Source organism: Rhagoletis zephyria, unplaced genomic scaffold, assembly GCF_001687245.7.
Source record: "Rhagoletis zephyria isolate East Lansing unplaced genomic scaffold, Rhagoletis_zephyria_1.1 Rzeph_scaffold_00065, whole genome shotgun sequence".
Lineage (NCBI taxonomy): Eukaryota > Metazoa > Arthropoda > Insecta > Diptera > Tephritidae > Rhagoletis > Rhagoletis zephyria.
Window position 1 is genome coordinate 13,258 of NW_016157149.1, and position 6,521 is coordinate 19,778.

Here is a 6,521-nt window from a genome sequence, read left to right on the forward strand (position 1 = left end):
AATCCAGAAATAGTCCTAATTTTATGATGGTTCCTTAATATATTTTAACTACATTGCATTTGAGTATGGAGAGGCAACTATCTGGAAGTATTTTACATAAAAAATTTACTAAGTATTGCCCGGTTTGTAGTTGCAGTTAAAGAAAACACATGAAAAGGCACGATTTTTTTTAAATTCGAAAAAATGTAAATATTTCAAAAACGGTGACACTTTTACCTGAAAATTTTTAGTTTATCAGTGAGCTCACCCCCCACCTACCTTGCCCTAAAGTTTGGCACGTTACTTCTGGGACACCCTGTATAAGTACAGGTCCACCGTGCGGCTTCGATTATGGCATTTAGCTCTGCCTAAAAACGACACAGTGCTCCGGTAAGAGAAAACCGAGTCTTAGCGCGAGTTCACTGGAATGGATCTCGCTGCCGGCTCTTTCGTTTAGCTTGGAACGATTTCCATAGATAGCTGTCGACCCTGTGTATAGGTCTGTGGCACCTTCCATGCAAGCAATTTATTCAACAAAATAAATAATTTGCGCGCTAAAAATAGTATCTCCAATAAAACCTTAAAGAGTGTAATGCGTCTAGCCTCAGTAAAAGAAATCCTTCTTAATATTGATTTACTTATAAAAAAACAATAAATTTTTACTCAAATATTAACACTAAAATATGAGTTAGCAGTTTTTGTCTTTTTTGTATTGCTCAAACGAGCGTCATAGCATTGCTCAAACGACGTTTCGGTTTGAAAATTATAATTCAGAGCATTCTTAAATTTAAGTATATATCATCAGTGTTGCATAGGCCTGCCAGACGTCCCGGTTTTCCCGGACATGTCCCGGTTTTAGACTATTTGTCCCGGTGTCCCGGTCCAACCTTAAAATGTCCCGGGTTTCGTTTAAGTGTCCCGGTTTTCGATTTGATTTCACAAATTTTGAATAAAAATTACTACAATGAGAGAAACAACGCATTGTAATACATATTAAGAAAAATTTTATGAATTTACTGGGGGAAATAACGCATATTAAACATGAATATTTTTTATTTGATTATCGTTTTAAAACGTTCGTATTTAAAAACAATACTTTCATACGACGAACACGTGGTGTTGAATCAAACTGAAAATTTGAAGGCAAATTTACATGTCTGGCTGTAGCTGAGTGCACGAATNAATAACGCATATTAAACATGAATATTTTTTATTTGATTATCGTTTTAAAACGTTCGTATTTAAAAACAATACTTTCATACGACGAACACGTGGTGTTGAATCAAACTGAAAATTTGAAGGCAAATTTACATGTCTGGCTGTAGCTGAGTGCACGAATATGCTTGCCACAATTTGTNTTTTTTTTAACTTAATTATGAAAAAGCATCCGTTAAGTGCAAAGCGCTTCATTTTAATATTGGCGTATTTGAATTGAATATTTCTATACTAAATACTAAAATTTGTATACTTAAATTTATTACGAGTTGGGTTGGTGCCCTTTCATATGCGATTTTTTTTTAAATTTAGCACGTTTTGCACAAGCAATAGTTGATGATTAATAAAAGTATGTACCTAAATACATTAAAATGACGTGCACAGAGTTTTACAATTATATTAAGCAAAAGCCAGAAGTTTTGAAACAAGTTCACAGCAACGAAACAAATGACTGATATTTTAATGTTACCTTGTATTTAATTTTTTTTTTTTCGTGAAAGCTAGATTACTTATAAGTACCGTGCCGTACAAAATTATTGGCTCGGAGACTCTTTCATCAAATCACAATTTCTAATCAGATCTTTTAGAAAAATTTTGAAAATCTAGCTTTTGAGCCAATGAGTAAAGTAGAAGTCTGAAGTTGACAGAAAATTTCGTTGATTTTTTGCAATTATTTATTTTGTGTTGACAGTGTCTTCCACATACAAAAAAATGTCGAGCATAAGTAGTTTGTATGGAAGAAACTCTCAGTAAAAACAATCCAAAAATCAACTAAATTTTTATGGGCTGCAAAACTTCATTTTCAAAATTTTTATTAAAAAGTCTGAATAGAAAGTTGCAAATTTGTATGCAAATTTTCCCGAGTTTTGCACAAAGTTTAGAAATTTTATTTTTATGTTTTCTGGTGTATTTAGTATAAACTGTGTTTTTATAAGGAACAAAAAAGGTACATGCATTGTGAAAAATTCTCTGTGCTTTAGTTGTGATAAATTGTTTTGTTTTGCTGGTGTACGTTGTAATGATCTCATGATCTCAGGTTTTTATGTTTCTTTTTTTGTTTGTCAAAATAAAATTTTACTACATCCTTTCGTACGTAATTTTTGTCGAAACGAAAGGGAAGGGTGCGAGAGGCCTTTCACACCCTTAAATGTCCCGGTTTAGCAACAGAGATATCTGGCAGCCCTAGTGTTGCCAGAACTTTTTGGACCAACCGGCTAAATTGGCAAAAAAAAACCGGCTAAAAAGGGCTAAACTGTTTCAACTAAATTTCACATGTTTTATTTAAATAAATCACAAGTAGAAAGACTAGTTCTTGGAGAGAAGTTGCAAATTAAAGCTGGAAAAAATTTTGCCAGCAAGAATTTGAAATTAGGAAAAACATATGATTGTAACACATGGTTGGATTTTTTGTCGACGATAATTTGAATAAACAAGTTCGCTAAATTTAAAAATTTACAAACTTGAGCGATTTTAAAATGAACAAGTAAAAAAGTCTAATTACGGGAGGAGCCGAATATTAAATACCCGGCGGAAGTATTAAATATATGATTTTAACCTTTCCAAAAGCTACCGCTACGTGGTAAGCCGGGGTGTATCAATTTTGAGTAAATTAGCGTCCTTAAATTTCGAAATATTGAAGTTTCAAGCATTTCTGAAATTTGCCGTTATATGAAAAGCGGCCTCAATTTTAGTCCGATTTCAAAAATTTGCAACGTTTTGCTTTTATGTGGCAAGCACAATAACCATACCGAGCTTGGTACACATTGATCGAACGGTTACCGAGATACACATATGTGGTCATAAGTGGGCGGTGCCACGCCCATTTTCAAAAACTTTATCATAAACGTATTTCTTGGTACAGAATTGTTGCAAGTATCAATTTAAAATAAATTAGCTTTAATATTTACTGATTTATCGAAGATTTCGTATTTCTCCAAATTACCGTTATATGAGATGTGGACGTGGCTTTGGGAGTCAGAATCAACGCGCGAAAAATAGAAGATGACAACTGTATTAGCCCAGCACCTGTCGTAAAGCGAGCACACAGCGGACTTCGATAATACAAGAGTAATAGACATCGAAAGAAAAACAAAGTAAAGGATGACATTGAAGGGCTTCGGATACAACAACAAATACACTGTGCAATGAATTATAAAGAAGATGTGGACAACATGAATTGCCCATACACAGCAGTAATAGCGAGTAATAGACAATAGACAACCAGCTGGGATTAAGTATTAATGTATTTATATGTTAAGTGTCGTTTTAAGAATGCGATGTCCATAAAATAATAAATGTGATTATATGATATATATATAAAAGTATGTTTGGAAAAAGTGTTTTTGTATACATTTTTGTTAATTATGTTTTCTTGTAAAAAACGAAACGCGTAAGAGGCAGAAAAGAAAAACCAACGTTTTTGCTTTAAATTCAACGGCCGAAAAGCTCCAAATATACAACACAAACTATTTTGTATGCATTGGCCCAACTTAAAAAACTAGCATAAATTTATTTATTAGTTTACCGTTCAATCCATTTTTGCCCATTGTCGACTGCAGCCTGGTTTCTACCCTTCTTAAATGGAAGTGCTTTGAAGTTAGGGAGAATAACTTGATACAGAACCGGATGATCCACATATCCACTTTTTAAATCAATTTACTAATTATTTTGTACTAAGTGTATACATTGTTGCGGATCCACGCGTTTTTATATACATGAAATCGATACTAGAAAGCAGCAAAACAATTAAAGGATATTCGAAAACAAAGCCAACAAAGAAAAGAATTTGTATAGTTATTTTTGTCAAATAATAATATTTTTTTTTAATACAATGAAAGCTCCCAAATGCGGACACCTATGGTCATCTACTTTTTGTCCGCCTATGAGAGATGTCCGCTTATGGGAATTTCGTAAAAATAATATAAAAATTCAATTTGAAAAAAAATGTAATTGCGGGTTTCTACATAAATTAAAAAAATATTTATTCTTCAATAGACAGAAACAGAATGAATTAAAAATAAATTGTATTTATGGCATTTTCTTTCCTGCCCGCTTCGCTCAATCAGCAAGAGGGCAACGAAAAGGCAACACTTTGTCTATAAAAGAAAATATCTTTGGTATGTTCTTGTGTACATATACACATGCGCAAGAGTCAACATCAGGCTGAAAAAAAAATTGACCGCTTATTAGAGCGTCCGTCTATGAGAGCTTTCACTGTACTTGCATTTCTCGATTTTTAATGCATTGAGTCTTATAGGAGAGTAGAAACTATAAAATATTTCATCAATCCGTCGACATGCTAATACGCAGTAGAGATGCCACAGCGAAATAAAAATAGTCGATTTTTGAATCGAAATAAAAATAATCGATGCAGGAAGAAATCGTCAAAAAATAAATCGATCTCCCAAGATCAATTCTTATAATTTGTCAAAAAACGCCTTTTACTTATTTCCTTAGGGCAATTTCAAATGAATATTTAAACGGTACTTAAGCCGTTAGTGTTATTTAAATTCCATTTAACTTACGTTGGGTTTCAGATCAACTTTATTTAAATATGTCAAACAAGTGGCAACACTGTTGCTTGCTCCTTGAAATTGTTGTTGCATTTGTTTCTTTGTTTATTTACATTTTATACTGAACATCTGATTGTTCATTGGCAATATTGATAAAACAGCATATCTATCAATCTTTGTTGTTTGGTACAAACACGTAGGGTTGCATATGGGTGTTTCCATCGGAAGGTCAACCACGACAAAAAAAAATAAAAGTCTTATATCTAACGTATTTACGGGCCGATTTGTCTGCTTTTTAAAATATATATTGGCTATGTAAGGAGAATCATGTTTGCGTAAAATGGTCTTCCTAGATGGCGCCAAGGTCGAGATATTTCGAAAAACCGTGTTTGTAGTCCGATTTGGTTCGAATTTGGCGTATGTAGTTGAAACATAATAAATCAAAGATTTCCAAAAAATGTACCCTGAATTTGCGCTAAAGTGAAAATATAAAGTATATTCGACATAAAGTACATGTTTTATTTGCGTTAAAAATTAATTTAAAAGCAATATTAACAAAAATATAACAATATAACACGTCACGTGACGTTTCACACTTGGGGTTGTAAATGAAAATTGAAACAAGGTGCATTAATTAAAAAAACTCTAAAAACAACTAGAATTTCTCAAAATCATATTAAAACAAGTTTCATGAAAATAGCCATCCACAATTCGCAGAGTTTTGCGATTTTGTAAGAAAAGAAAAAATCAACTTCCATTTTTTGTCACGTAACGACACTCTTTTTAAATGCTTATATTTCAGGACCAAGCAGTTCCATTGTTTTCATTTTTCGGTTAAATACAGAGCTAATTATGTGCTATACAATGGCCCAAAAAAGTTAAAGAAAACAAATGGTATTCCTTTTTTGTATCACATTGAAACGTAAGACTGTCACGTAAGCGACGTATGGAAATACCCATATCTCATATTTAAATAGCCAATATTGGCCATTGAAGCGCAGATTAAATGTATGATCTGAAAATGAATTTTTGAAGTTAATCAACAATCTCTACTTAAATACACTCTAAAAAAGGCATGTAAAACTACTACTGAAAAGTGTTTATTTTTCAACCAGAATCTGTGAAAGCGCAAGATGTTCAGGATTTGATTTGAACATGAGTCGGTTAAAATATACACCAAAATATACACATGAAATGTTTAAAATTACAAACATTTCGAAAGTAAAAATATATTTTTTACAAATAATAAATATTAAGTGCTCATATTTACTAAATTTTAAACAATTTGTGTGTAATTTTTCTCTACGTGACAAATTTGGTATGTAAACAAACAGTGTTTAATTTTGCACACAACCGGTTTTTGAACCGAACCGTCGCTTTTTCGGGATTCGAACCCAACCGTTTTTAGTTTGAAACGCAAAAACCGAACCGAAAACCACTCCCAAAAATGGTTCGGTTCGGTTTAAAATTAAAATCCACTAAAGCATTTTTCATGTTTTTTAATACAAACCTACCCAGTGGGAAAATGTAATGTATAGTAATCGAAAAAATAATCAGTAAAACAGCCCTTTTCACATTCGAAAATGCATTTTTTCTCCACGGCGATGTCCTAGGAAAGTGGGGCATTCATTTTTGCATTACCAGTAATGCAGGAATGAATATGATTTAGTATGAATTTTTTGCGACTTTTTGGATACATTGGAATGCTGATTACATATTAAGCAGTAATAGAATGTAGAACTCATAAGAAATACAATACCTTATTTATCATGCATATAATGCATTACTACTTTTCCCCCATATGCAACCCATATA